The sequence below is a fragment of the Bos indicus x Bos taurus genome, chromosome 8 (genome assembly GCF_003369695.1).
Source record: "Bos indicus x Bos taurus breed Angus x Brahman F1 hybrid chromosome 8, Bos_hybrid_MaternalHap_v2.0, whole genome shotgun sequence".
In the NCBI taxonomy this organism is placed as follows: domain Eukaryota; kingdom Metazoa; phylum Chordata; class Mammalia; order Artiodactyla; family Bovidae; genus Bos; species Bos indicus x Bos taurus.
The window spans coordinates 9493586-9509270 of record NC_040083.1 but is presented as its reverse complement, the minus strand read 5'-3'; the positions used below and the strand labels follow the sequence as shown (position 1 = coordinate 9509270).

At 38.8% G+C, this 15685-nt stretch overlaps 1 protein-coding gene across 13 annotated transcripts in view; it reads left to right on the top strand.

The window, feature by feature from the left end:
* HMBOX1 (homeobox containing 1) overlaps positions 1–15685 on the top strand; it is a 192620-nt gene that overhangs the window by 155959 nt on the left and 20976 nt on the right. The window lies entirely within an intron of this gene.

Sequence of the window (15685 nt, the reverse complement as noted above, 5' to 3'; positions counted from 1 at the left end):
AGATAGCAACTATGGATAGGAAATTCAGAGATTTGTTTTCAACTTCTTTACATTTAACTATGGCAACTTTGGGGCAAGTCACTAAGTTATTACATGAAACATAGCAGTAAAGTAACAGATATGACCTATGTAATTTCAAAGAAAAATGTGAATGAAATAATGTTATGCAATAGAATAAAAATTGCATTACTACGATAATGAAAAAGGAATAAACATAAAGATTGGGAGCAGCAATAAAAATTTTAAGTACATGCTGCTGCCGCTGCTGCTAAGTTGTTTCCGTCATGGTTTGCCCTAAATGTCGAATAGTTTGTACACTTGAGGTTACTTTTTGTCTTTCTGTTTGTTTCTGATGCTATAGTGGTTAAGAACACAGACTTTTTTGTAAGTTATTTAGTATAATTGATCTACAGCATTGTGTAATTTCTATTGTACAGCACAGTGATGCCGTTATACCTTTACATATATTCTTTTTTCATATTCTTTTCCATTATGGTCTATCACAGGATACTGAATATAGTTCCCCAGGTTGGGAAGATCCCCTGGAGAAGGGCATGGCAACCCACTCCAGTATTTTTGCCCGGAGAATTCCATGGACAGAGGAGTCCATAATGGTCAAAAAGAGTCAGACATGACTGAAGCAATTTAGCATTCATGCACATGTTACACAGCGGGACCCCATTGTTTATCCATTCCATATATGTTAGTTTGCATCTGCTAGTCCCAAACTCCTAATCCATCCCTTCTCTACCCCAACTCCCTCTTTGGTTACTGTAAGTATGTTTTCTGTCTGTGAGTCTGTTTCTGTTACATTGATAAGTTCATTTGTCATATTTAGATTCTAAATATAAGTGATATCATATGGCTTGTCTGTCTTTTTCTGACTTAGCTCACTTAGTATGTGAAGTACTTACTTCACTTAGTAATCTCTAGGTCCATCCATCTGCAAATGGCATTATTTCATTCTTTTTTTGGCTGAGTAGTACTGTGTCCCATATCTTCTGTATCCATTCACCTGTTGATGGACATTTAGGTTGTTTCCATGCTTGGCTATTGTAAATAGTGCTGCAGTGAACACTGGGGTGCATGGTTTTTTTTGAATTACACTTTTCTCTGGATGTATGCTCAGGAGTAGGATTGCAGGATCAAAACTTCTATACTGCTTTCTGTACTGGCTGCACCATTTGACATTCCCACCAACAGTGTAGGAGGGTTCCCTTTTCTCCACACGCCCTCTAGCATTTATTATTTGTAGGCTTTTTAAGATGGCCATTCTGACTGGTGTGAGGTGTTGCCTCATTGTAGTTTTCATTTGTATTTCTCTAATAATAAGTGATGTTGAACATCTTTTTATGTGCTTGTTAGCCTTCTCGCTTCTTTGGAGGAATGTCTGTTTAGGTCTTCTGCCCAGTTTTTGATTGGGTTGTTTTGTTTTTGTTAGTGAGCTGTTGTATATTTTGGAAATTAAGCCTTTGTTAGTCACATCATTTGCAAACATTTTCTACAAGTCCGTAGCTTGTCTTTTTGTTTTGTTTATGGTTTCCTTTGCTGTGTGAAAAGCTTTTAAGTTTGATTAGGTCTTGTTTATTTTTGCTTTTATTTCTATTCCCTTGGGAGACTAATCTAAGAAAACATTGGTACAATTTATCTCAGAAAATGTTCTGCCTATGTTCTCTTGTTAAGAATTTTATGGTGCTATGTCTTATATTTTAAGTCTTTAATCAATTTGGAGTTTGTTTTTATATATAGTGTGAGAGTGTATTCTAACTTCATTGATTTACATACCCTTATCCAACTTTCCCAGTACCACTTGCAGAAGAGACTATCTTTTCTCCGTTGTATATTCATGCCTCTTTTGTGAAGATTAATTGATAGTAGGTGTGTGGTTTAATTCTAGGCTCTCTATTCTGTTCTATTTTTTAATCCATATGTCTGTTTCTGTACAAATACCATGCTGTTTTGATTACTATGGCTTTGTAGAATTGTTTGAAGTCTGAGAGGGTTATGCCTCCTGTTTGTCCTTTTTCCTCAAGATTGCTTTGGGAGTTCTGGGCCATTTATGGAAGAACATGGAATTTTTAGTTAGAAGGACTGGGATTCTGGTCTCAACTATCTTACTCACTAGGTATGTATCCTTAGACAAATTCCTTGCTATAAAATGACAACGACAGTCATACCTATCACATAAGAATGCTGTGATTTAATACTGAACAGCAGTGTATGTAAAGTACTACCCACGGTACACAACACACATAATAGGTATTTAATAAATACATTCCTACTAGGAAAACGAGAACTTTCAAACAGAATCCTGGGTTTCTTCAAGTGGAATTTCTGAAGAGTTACCATTTTTCTAAGCCTCAGCCAATAAAAATCGATTTAGCATTTCTTTACTCAAAGTCATTAATCACCTCTGTGCCAGTCACTGCACAAGTGCTGAAACATATTTAAAGATAAGATTTTGCTCTAGTAAGTGTCAGTCTAGTGGAGGAGTCTGGTTTTAAAATACTCACAGAAGAGACAGGCACCAAGTCCAGCAGGACACAGAAGAGAATGGTGTGCGGAAGGGCCCCACGAGGTGACTGAGCGAGGCCCTACAGGGCGGAAGGCTGGGAAAAGGAAGAGCAGCGTTCTTGGCGGTGGAAGCGGTATGTGCAAAGCACAGACGCGGGGAAAATTAGGTCACTGGAGTATATGGTTAGCCAGGCGGGAAATGAGGCTGGGGTTGCAGCCAGACTCTGGAAAACCCTTGTATCGCCACAATTGCAACATCTGTCTTCCTCAAGCATTCAAATTTGCATCCATCCAAAATATGGTTGTTCTAAAGCCATTGTTTACGCTGTCTGTGCCACTGTCCTCTCACGTGTAAAGCGTTGACGATAGTCCTTTTATGACAAGGACTCAAATTATTTGTGGGGATGGGGGTGGGTCTTTATGTCTAATATCTGTAAAACATCCTAGGAATCAAAAAGTTGAAATTGTTTCCGGAATTTTGCCTTTTCACTGCTGAGGGCCTGGATTTGGTCCCTGGTCGGGGAACTAAGATCCTACTGCATGGTACATCTGAAGGAAAAAAAAAACTGAAACTGTTTTGAAAATCTTCTCAGCCTTCCTTTTTAAAGACAGGAGCCAAAGTGATACTCCCTTTTCTATGTGACAAGGAAATATGTTGAAATTCCAGCCATTTTCACTTCAACTTTTTGACCCATTGTTTTTCCCTGCTAAAATCTGTATTATAAAGGTAGATTATTTTAAAATTATAAAATCCAATTTTCCTACTGACTTCTGTTATAGCAGTACATTGTTAGGAAAAAAATGTGAGCCATAACTTTACCAGAATGAATTATTTCATCATCTGTTAAGTAAATTTTACTTGGTACTTAAGTGATGTAGTTCATGTGCCCCTACAGCCTAGGGTTTGGTTACAACCAGCTGGCTCAGAGGCAAGCAGATTGCTCTACATAAAGTCTGACATTGGTAAGTGTTGCCTGAACTTGATGGAACTGACTACTTAAGAAGACTCTACAACTGAAACAATATTAGAAAATGGTGGTTTCTATCTCCTCCACCAGACATATTAGACTTGGGGAGAGTATAGAGTAATACAATATTTTCTGATTTTGTTAAATTGTAAGGCAGTGAATTCAACAATGAACAATAATTTGATGATTTAAAGTGATCCATTAAAAATAACTCAGAAACAGCAGAAAATTTGCTTCTAAATGCCTCAATGTCATTTTTCCTTAGCCTGATCACTGTATTATTTTCCCCCAACAGAAACAGCTCTGTGGGGCTTGAATTGGGTCCTGTAAAATCTAAGGGTTGTCTTGCCTTCACTGCAGCCCCTGGCAAGCTGGTCTTCCTTTTCCTCTCTTCTGATGTCATTGCTGTTCTAGGATAGAAAATGCTGCAAGAATACATTATAAATTTTGGAATTAATGGATGCTGGAAGATGAATTTTAAAAAGAGTTTAACCTCTTTAATACTCCTTATGGAATGACTCGGGTAGAACATAATGAACTACACCTCCCATATCTCTGCAAATAGAAGAAAGTTCTTAACATTTATATAAGACAGCAAGAGCCTGAACATGACCTCATTTCAATCCATTAGACTATTTGAGGAAAAAAACAACAAAACTTTCCCACTTATTGACAAGTAAAGTTATCCCAATCCATTTCTCATAGCCAGTAAGAAGATGAACTGTCCTTAAATGCATTTTAAAATTGGCAAATTACACTTCCTGGTTCCTCTTTGGTCAACCAGAAATAGCCAGAAGAGAAATTATCATGATTTTTTTTTTTTTTGAGGCAGATTAAAAATTCTCCCCCAATCCTTATTTGGAATATGTGCCAGCAGTTTTATTTTGTGCAAACAACAGACCCCTCATTTCTCTAGTCCCTGAGCCAACTCAACCAGACAAAAGACTCCGTGTTCGTCATATTGCCCTGTGGCCACAGTTTACAAAGAAATGAGGTATAGTTGGGTAAGTATGGTGTTGTATATAATGAATCACCCAGTAAAGGTATGATTCATCCCAGAAGCAGATTTATATGCATCATATTATAAATATTAATACTGATGGAAATCAGTTTATGGACTAACTAGAAAATATTCACAGAAAATGAGTGAGCTTTTTCTTTTATAAACTCAACATTTATTGAGGTTCAGCTTCAACTTCCCTTGTGGCTCAGATGGTAAAGCGTCTGCCTAAATGCGGGAGGCCCGGATTCAATCTCTGGGTTGGGAAGATCCCCTGGAAAAGGAAATGGCAACCCACTCCAGTATTCTTGCCTGGAAAATCCCATGGACGGAAGAGCCTGGTAGGCTACAGTCCACGGGGTCGCAAAAAGTTGGACACGACTGAGCAACTTTCTTTCTTTCTTTCTTTTCATCAGTTCAGTTCAGTCGCTCAGTCTTATTCAACTCTTTGCCACCCCATGGACTGCAGAATACCAAGCTTCCCTGTCCCTCACCAACTCCCAGAGCCTACTCAAACTCACATCCATTAGATTGGTGATGCCATCCAACCACCTCATCCTCTGTCGTCCCCTTCTCCTGGCTTCGATCTTTCCCGGCATCAGGGTCTTTTCCAATGAGTCAGTTCTTCGCATCAGGTGGCCAAAGTATTGGGAGTTTCAGCTTCAACATCAGTCCTTCCAATGAATATTCAGGACTGATTTCCTTTAGGATTGACTGGTTGGATCTCCTTGCAGTCCAAGGGACTCTCAAGAGTCTTCTCCAACACCACAGTTCAAAAGCATCAACTCTTCGGTGCTCAGCTTTCTTTTTATAGTGCAACTCTCGCATCCATACATGACTACTGGAAAATTCATAGCTTTGACTAGATCAACGTTTGTTGGCAAAGTAGTGTCTCTGATTTTTAATATGCTGTCTAGGTTGGTCATAGCTTTTCTTCCAGGGAGCAAGCATCTTTAATTTTCATGCCTGCAGTCACCATCTGCAGTGACTTTGGAGTTCAAAGAAATCAAGTCCGTCACTGTTTCCATTGTTTCCCCATCTATTTGCCATGAAGTGATAGGACCAGATGCCATGATCTTAGTTTTCTGAATGTTGAGTTTTAAGCCAACATTTTCACTCTCCTCTTTCACTTTCATCAAGAGGCTTTTGAGTTCCTCTTCATTTTCTGCCATAAGGGTGGTGTCATCTGCATATCTGAGGTTATTGATATTTCTCCCGGCAATCTGGATTCCACCTTGTGCTTCTTCCAGCCCAGCGTTTCTCATGATGTACTCTGCATATAAGTTAAATAAGCAGGGTGACAATATACAGCCTTGACGTACTCCTTTCCGGATTTGGAACCAGTCTATTGTTCTAGTTCCAGTTCTAACTTGCTTTTTGACCAGCATACAGATTTCTCAGGAGGCAGGTTAGGTGGTCTTGTATTCCTATCTCTTGAAGAATTTTCCATAGTTGTTGTGATCCACACAGGCAAAGGCTTTGGCATAGTCAATAAAGCAGAAATAGATGTTTTTCTGGAACTCTCTTGCTTTTTCCATGATCCAGCAGATGTTGGCAATTTGATCTCCGGTTCCTCTGCCTTTTCTAAATCCAGCTTGTACATCTGGAAGTTCACGGTTCTCGTACTGTTGAATCCTGGCTTGGAGAATTTTGAGCATTACTTTCCTAGCGTGTGAGATGAGTGCAATTGTGCAGTAGTTTGAACATTCTTTGGCATTGCCTTTTTTTGGGATTGGAATGAAAACTGACCTTTTCCAGTCCTGTGGCCACTGCTGAGTTTTCCAGATTTGCTGGCCTGTTGAGTGCAGCACTTTCACAGCATCATCTTTGAGGACTTGAAAGAGCTCAACTGGAATTCCATCACTTCCACTAGCTTTGTTCGTAGTGATGCTTCCTAAGGCCCACTTGACTTCACATTCCAGGATGTCTGGCTCTAGGTGAGTGATCACACCATTGTGGTTAAATGAGTCATGAATCTCTTTTTTTGTACAGTTCTTCTGTGTATTCTTGCCATCTCTTCTTAATATTATCTGCTTCTGTTAGGTCCATACCATCTCTGTCCTTTATTGTGCTCATCTTTCCATGAGATGTTCCTTTGGTATCTCTGATTTTCGTGAAGAGATCTCTAGTCTTTCCCATTCTATTGTTTTCCTCTCTCTCTTTGCATTAATCACTGAGGAAGGCTTATCTCTCCTTGCTATTCTTTGGAACTCTGCTTTCAGATGAGTATATCTTTACTTTTCTCCTTTCCCTTTAGCTTCTCTTTTCTCAGCTATTTGTAAGGCCTCCTCAGACAATCATTTTGCATTTTTTCATTTCTTTTTCTTAGGGATGGTCTTGATCACTGCCTCCTATACAGTGTCATGAACCTCCATCCATAGTTCTTCAGGCACTCTATCAGATCTAATCCCTTGAATCTATTTGTCACTTCCACTGTATAATCCTAAGGGATTTGATTTAGGTCATACCTGAATGGTCTAGTGTTTTCCCTAATTTCTTCAATTTAAGTCTGAATTTGGCAATAAGGAGTTCATGATCTGAGCCACAGTCAGCCTCAGTCCTGTTTTTGCTGACTGTTTAGAGCTTCTCCATCTTTGGCTGCAAAGAATATAGTCAGTCTGATTACAGTATTGACCATCTGGTGAGGTCCATGTGTAGTCATCTCTTGTGTTGTTGGAAGAGGGTGTTTGCTATGACCAGTGCGTTCTCTTGGCAAAACTCTGTTAGCATTTGACCTGCTTCGTTTTCATACCGCTCCTTATGATAGACACTGGTTAGGATACAGTGATTAGCAATACAGATATGGAAATCATTGTTGATAGAATAGACATTCACAGCACAGACCAAGTTTGTCGTGTGTGTTTGGTGTTTGAAGATCTCAAAGTAGTGTAATATGAACCTGTGGGTAAATATTCTGCTTCTGTTTTAGTTGCCTTTTGGTTGAAGAACCATGTATGGACCTTGTAATTTCAGTGATAGCATACAAAAGTGGTCTTTTTGAAAAGCTGCATATCATAGAAATCTCAATCATAATGGTGCCTCATCCACATATTCTATTTTATTGGTTCCTACTTTGTCACATTGTCCACTTAAAGCCTGAGACAAACCTATAGTTCTAACCATTTTGAGACTGTCCTATAGTTCCCATCCTTCTGGGGATAGAAACATTAATTTGTCATCAAAATACCTTCCCTGGAACACGACTGTATGCCAGATTTGCTCTGATATCACTGTGAAGAAATTTATTGTGTACAATTAGTAAGATAACCTTTCAGTTCTGACAGTAATGCTGTAAATAGCATGTTTTTGGTCAAGTGTTATCAGAATTAATTTGACTTTTTAAAGGCAATTAAGCAGTAATTTATGTATATCCTGGGTAGTTTGATTGGCCAAACTAAAAACAGCAGCAAACCCATAACACAGGAAATAAAAAAGTAGGTTTAAGAGAAAGTAGCAAGTACCTTTAAATACAAGGTATTGTTTCTCCCTCTTCAGAGAGGTATCAGAATAATCCCACCCAGTGAACCTCTGATTCTCTAAAGAATCTAAGCTGTTGTCCATGTTTGGTTTGCTATTTGTTGAGATTCCCCCGAGAGGACAGATTCTCATTTTAGATACAGACCATATCCTTTTAGCAAGAGGTGGTCATTTTGTAGAAGCGTAGTATTGATCATAAGAAAAAACATGCAGGAATCAGTGGATTGATTTTATCAATCTTGTTCTATTGATCTTCATATTATAGTAAATTGTTGGTCAGTAGTGTCAGATTGGTAAAGGGTGAATTTATAATTCAGTGCTTTATATTTAAAAATAGGCTCTCTGCCTCAGGGTTACTTGTACACCAAGTGTAAGAAACTTGACAATTCCAGATCACCTTGTGTGTGTTAGTTGCTCAGTCTGACTCTGCAAACCTATGCACTGTAGCCCACTAGGCTCCTCTGCGCATGGGATTTTCCAGATAAGAATACTGGAGTGGGTAGCCATTCCCTTCTCCAGGGGATCTTCCCGACCCAGGGATCAGACTTGGGTCTCCTGCATTGCAGGCGGATTCTGGGCCACCAGGGAACCCTCCAGATCACCTTGCAAATCTTGGCTAATTCCTACTAACAAAGGCTGACAGAATAGGAAGATAGAGCTGCTCTCAGCCAGAGGGGAAGCAGAGGCAGCAAGGGGCCTTGACCAGGCCTTGACTGAGATGTGGTAGATGCGGTTCACTCTCCCAGGTAACATGGTTTCCGCTAGCGTGAAGTTCACCTAATTATCACTGGCATTTGATAGTTTCATTAGGAAATTAGGAAATCCATAGGAAAACCAAACACTGCCCTCTTATGCATGTTCTTTTTCTTATTAAAATAAAATGTAGAGTGAGCAAACATTTAATGAATTCAGTGGTATGCAATCGAGAGACATGTCTTAAGAGAAGTACCATTTCTCAGTTGTTTTTCTTTAAGATGGTTAGAATTTGTCAGTTTTACTGTTTTTGCCTGACAAATCCAGAAAATTGCCTACATTCTTCTTTTTCAGTCTTCATAGGACTAATGACTAAAAGGTAATACATATTAGAAGGCAAACTTGTTCTACATTGTCACATAGAAACTCACACCAAATGACAGGATAAAATGTATTAAACACTCAATTCCTGAATTCACTGTTAACCTTGAAATCTGTTGATAAAATAGCAAGTAAGTTCTAGTGGCATTTAGCATGCTGCAAGTAAATATAACATTTAAACATAGAACCTTTGCAGGGAAGGATCTTGGGTGATGAAAATTTTATCTCAGGGCATGTTTCATCCATGGTATCTATAATTTTGTCATATATGGAATTTTCTTTTTTATATTAGTGTAGAAAAGCCATTGTGAGGGCTTGGAAGCTTTTTTTGGTGCCAGTGTCTGAAGAGGTACCACTTTCTTCTACAATAGGGTGGAGTGAAGTGAAAGTGGCTCACTCCTATCTGACTCTTTGTGACCTCATGGACTAAACAGTCCATGGAATTCTCCAGGCCAGAATACTGGATTTGGTAGCCTTTCCCTTCTTAAGGGGATCTCCCCAACCCTGGGATCAAACCCAGGTCTCCCACACTGCAGGCAAATTCTTTACCAGCTGAGCCACAATTAACTGCTAGATATATCCTTTAAATGTGTATGGATGTTGTGTTTCAAAGGAGAAGTCCCAAAGTTTATTAAATTCTCCTGCCCCAGTTAAAAAGGTAGCTCGGTGTTATTATGGTTATTATGGTCTCCAGAGCAATTACATTTCCTTTCCCAGGAGGAAAAAGCCCGTAGGTGTAGCTGCAGTCCTGGGGCTGTCAAGGGGTTCTCACTAATGCTGTCACATTTTTTCTTCTGGGAGCTCTTGTGAAATTTATAGGAGTTTGGTTTAGGTGATTCATTGCTACGGAGATTTGGCATCTTAAAGGAAATCTGAAACAATACTATATCATAGCTAAATAATGACCACCATTCCTGTGGGCCCTTTGAGCCAAAGAACTGAGTGAGGAAACTTGAGTTGTGGGCTGTGTGACCTTGAACAAGTCAAGTCTCCTTTCTGGCTCTTCATTTGTCAAGTCCATGTCTTCATCTGCAAAATGAAGAGGCTGACTTGGTAATATCTCCTTCCAGCTTAAAGTTCTTTGATTCTTTGTAAGAATATACTCTGTGGTATATCTAAATCCATGTGTAATGAACTGTGTTATGGGATTTCATTGCATTTATGAATTAAGATTCCAAAAGTCAGCCTTTCATATATGAATCCTTTATAGGTCAGTACTAATTTTTCTACTTAAAGTCTTCCCTTTTCACAGGCTTTTCTATTCTAAAACTTTAAGATGCCACAGAGTCTCAAAAACTTAGCTTCTGTAATAGGACTCATTTATATTTTAGCTTTTACTTGGTAAGTCATGTGAACCTCCCCAAAGTCTGATTTAGAGGGAGCCATTATTTAAGTCTGTAGAATAAAAAGTGAACCCTTATTCTTAAAACATACATTAGTGTAGAACATCTTTTGTCATACTTTAGTGTGTTTACGTAACAAATGTTTAAAGTGTGAATGTTTGTTGCCAAAAAACATTAAGATAAACTAAGACATCTATTTAAAAATAATTTTGTGCAATTCTATTTTGCTCATGCTTTGGGAGAGCAAACTTTATTTTCAAATAATGCTTTTTTGATTACAAAATTAGTACATACTCACTACATAAAAAATGGGGAAAGGCAGGAAAATGTAAAGAAGAAAATTGAAATGCCCTCAACACCACAGATAATCATTAATATTTTGGTGTGTTTCTTTTCAGCCATTTTTCTGTTATGTATGTATCTGCATATCTTCTAAACAGAAGAAGGTTGTATAAGAATATACCATAATTTTTTACACGCTGCTGCTGCTGCTGCTAAGCCGCTTCAGTCATGTCTGACTCTGTGTGACCCCATAAACGGCAGCCCACCAGGCTCCCCCGTCCCTGGGATTCTCCAGGCAAGAACACTGGAGTGGGTTGCCATTTCCTTCTGCAGTGCATGAAAGGGAAAAGTGAAAGTGAAGTCGCTCAGTCGTGTCCGACTCTCAGTGACCCCATGGACTGCAGCCCACCAGGCTCCTCCGTCCATGGGATCTGCCAGACGAGAGTACTGGAGTGGGGTGCCATTGCCTTCTCTGAATTACCTAGAGAATTACCTAGTTACCTAGTCCCCTGCAGTTGAACATGTGTGTTGACAGCTGTGTCTAGCTCAGGTCCTTACTTCATAACTGCTTATGTTGCCAGTTTGTAAACAGATACAGGGATGGTAAATGAAAGAAAAGTATTTTGAAATGCAGTTTAAAAAAAAAATCAGAGTTAGGTTTTGTAATACTACATAACCCAGTTTATTTTTTTTTTAATTTTATTTTATTTTTAAACTTTACATAATTGTATTAGTTTTGCCAAATATCAAAATGAATCCGCCACAGGTATACATGTGTTCCCCATCCCGAACCCTCCTCCCTCCTCCCTCCCCATACCATCCCTCTGGGCCGTCCCAGTGCACCAGCCCCAAGCATCCAGCATCGCGTATCAAACCTGGACTGGCAACTCGTTTCCTACATGATATTTTACATGTTTCATTTTTATCTTAGGTAATTTTTTATTAGAAAATTAATAGTAACAGATTGTAAACTATTGTAAAGAAGAAAATAATATTTACATTCATAAATAACCATAAATAACCAAAAATATTTTGGTACATTTACATTTAGTATTTCTATCTATGTGTACTTTGAAAATGATTAGAATAAGTCATACCTGGTTTTGTAACCTGCTTTTCTTCACTGACATTTTGCAGTGTCATTTAGTGCTCTTTGAAAACATGATTTTTTTAAACGGCTCCTTCCTTTTTCTTCAAGTGTCTATACCATAATCATATTTAACAATTATTACCGTAGGAGACATTTAAAGTCTTCCCAGCTTTGCCCTGTTAAACAGTACTGACACAGACAGCCTTGTTCTTACCTGTTGTCCTAAAAATAATATTACCAACTTCTTCCAAACAGCTGAGTTTACCCACATCACTGGCCTTGAGCATCCACTGGCACTGCCACTGCAGCCTGCCTTCTGTGTGTGCTGTATCTTTTTAGTCAGTGAAAAACCTCCATTTTGCTTATCTGGAGGGGAAAAGGCACTGTTTTAGTTTTGCTGTGTTTAAACTTCTCTGATTACTAATGAGACTAGCCTTACATGTTTATTAATCATTCATATTTCATCTTTTGGTATTTGTTCCTTTACCCATTTTTCTGTTGTGTATTCATGTTTTCTGCTTGACTTGTATATTAATTCTTTATGGAATGAGCTCATTAACCCTTTCTGCTATATATTTGCAATTTATTTCACTTTTATTTAAATGTAGATAAGTGCACCTCTTTATTCTTGTGTGACTGCCTCCATCCCTTAGACTTCTTCATTCAGATGTTTTCTTTTACGTTTAGCCATAAAACATTGAGTTTGTAAGGTGAATATCTAATTTGGTCTTATTTTCCAAATAACCAGTTTTCCCTTTCTTAAGATTTAAAATTATTTCTCACATATAAAGTTATTGTGTTTTTTGGTTCTATTTCCTATCAATCCTTGGACCACAATTATGATTATCATATAATTTCACAATATTTGATGAGAGGGCCCATTCACTAATATTTATTTTTAAAATGTTCTTAACCATCCTCATCTGTTTTTTCAGGTGAGCATGAAAATAGTGTTGTTGACATACCACTCCCACTGAGAAAAAAGAGGGGAAAAAAATATATGATTGAAGTTAAGCCTAGAAATTAACTTGTGAAGAAGTGTCACTGTCATATTATTTATTCTTATCTAAGAATGTGTTGTATGCCTCTCCATTTCTTGTCTTTTTTATACCTGTCAGTGAAATGAGTAACATTTTTAGTTTTTTGTATATTTTATATATTTTTCTTGTTAGATATTTTTATTTTAATCCTCATTTTTCTTGCTCTCATGAATAGAGGCCTTTTTTCTATTAAGTTGTCCAGCTGCTTATTGATACACGGGAAAGTTTTAGTATCTTTGTTGGTCTGTTTAGTCCCCAGCAATCTGATTGATCATTTCTGAGACAATTTGAATTTACCCCTTGGTTTTCTTGGTATAGTATAATATGCAAATGATATTTTTGTGGCCCTCCTTCCCAGTTTGTGTCTTAATTCTCTTTCATTTCCTATTGTAATGACTAGGACTTTTAGAAAAACATTAAATTGCAACAAGAGAAAAGGTTGTATTGGGGATGGTGGGCTCTGTTGCCCAGTTTCTGATTTAATTTAGATGCTGCTAGTATTTCCTCATAGTTCAGTAGGTAAAGAATCTGCCTGCAGTGCAGGACACCCAGGTTCGATTCCTGGGTCAGGAAAATCCCCCAGAGAAGGAAATGGCAGCCCACTCCAGTATTCTTGGCTGGGAAATCCCATGGACTGGCAGGCTACAGTCCCATGGGGTCGCAAGAGTCGGATACGACTTAGTGACTAAACCACCACGACCACTAGCATTTTATCATCTTATTAATGTTACCAGTTACTGTTTTTCCAACATATTATTGTGGAAAATTTTAAACATACAGCAGAGCTGAAAGAATTTTACAGTTATCACCTAGATTCTACCATTGTTTTACTATACTTGTTTTCTTATACATCTCTTAGCAGATTGTTTTTCATTATTGATTGTAGTCTTTGTTGTATTGCAGAAATATTTATCTGTACTTAGTGTTCCAAGATTTTAAAAAAATAAGCACTGCTAAATTAGTTGCTGAAGATAGAGATGAATATAGCAGTCCCTTAGCTCCATTTGTTATCATGAAGTAGCCAATCTAAAAAGTCAGTAAAGCTTTGAAATAGGGATTTAGTATGAAAACCGTTCAAATGGAGGACAGTGTTGAGCATCAAAAGAAGGGTTGCAGCCAATTTGGATTACAGAAGGAAAAAGAACTGAAGTTAGAATTTTTCTGTATTTCAGGAGAATGCCTCATTCACGTGTTTACTTTTAGAAATCAGAAATAGCTGCTTATTTCAGTTGGCCTGCAGGTGTAGTTCTATACTGAAATGGCGTCCATTAAGCTATGAGTTGAATCACAGTATCTCTTAAGACCATCCCATTCTTTTTGTACTGATTCTATTTACCCAGAGTATTTGTTTTGTAGGGCTGACATAACAGATTTCCACAAACTTGGTGGCTTAGAACAGCAGAAGTGTATTTCTCACAGTTCTGGAAGCCACAATCTGAAACCAGGGTGTCAGCAGAGTGGGTTCCTTTGGGAGATTCTGAGGGTAGAAACCCTCCCACACTTCTAGCGTTGGTCAGCCATCAGAGGTCCTTGGCATTCCTGAACTTGCAGACCCATCACTCTGCTTTCATTTCTGCATTGTCTTCTCTGTTTGTGTTCTTTTCTTTCTCTTATGAGGACACTCATTGGATTTAGGGCATAGTGTGACCTCATCGCAATCCTTCCCGTAATTACATCCACAGAGACCCAATTTTATATACAATCACTTCCTGAGGTTCCAGGTGGACGTGAATTTTCAGGTGACACTCTTCACCCCCACTGCACCCAGCAACTTCTTAGCAAGCAGGAATGGAAAAGAGCATGGGCCTGGAGGTCAGGACGCTCGGTTCTCGTCCTAGCCAGCTCTGTGACGTTGGGGAGCTTATTGTCCCCATTTCCCCATCTTTCCAAGTCCCGGACGGTCCAAAGTTCACAGTAGATGACGAACAGTTGTATGCATGGCTGACTTCCAGCTCTGCTTCTCCTGTTTCTCTCTGACTCCTGGTGGTTTCTCGGGGATATTTTAAGGTATGATGAGTATCAGAGGAGCTTTGAGATCTTTGGATAAAATACAGGGTATCACTCTCCTGGTTTGTAACTGAACCGTGGATGTCGTTAGGCTTTTATGGATTAACCAAAGAGAGGTGCTGTACTTGGAGAATGTGTTCCCATTTCTGTCATCTCTTGCTTCCCTCTGTTATTTAAAACAACCACCACCACTCCCCCACCCCCCCAAAAAAAGAAAATATTTTAATTATTTTGTTGTTGCTGAAGATTATTTAACACATAGATGCTCTCAAAGTGGATATGGGACGACTAGGTTCCAAACTATTTCAGTTTAATGGTATTCTTTCCTGCCCTCCACCCAGTAATTATACTTAGTGATAAAGAAATATACACTGGATTATAGATAGTGAGCAGTGTCTGACAATCCTGAAACGTTATTTTTTTAATTACTAAAGTGATGAGGTTTAAATCTCTCTTCAGGGGAGATAGTTCATTTAAAAACACAGGGTGGCGGGGCGGGGCGGGAATAAGTTCATTTACATGGCATTATCCTGGCAGATCAGACAGTAAAGAGTCTGCCTGCAATGCAGGAGACTTGGGTTCGATCCCTGAGTCGGGAAGATAACCCAGAGAAGGAAATGGCAACTCACTCCAGTATTCTTGCCTGGGAATTCCATGGACAGTGAAGCCTGGCTGGGTAAACTCCATGGGGTGGGACACAACTGAGTCACACACACACACCTTGCATGGGGTCGCAAAGAGAGGGACATGACTGAGGGACACACACACGCACCTTGCTTAGAGAGCCAGTTCCTGTCTTTTCTATGTGCTCCCTGAGACACAATGGGAGGAACTTTCCGGTTGTCGTTTTTATAGACTTAGGTGCTACTGAAATGAAGGTGCTTCAAGGA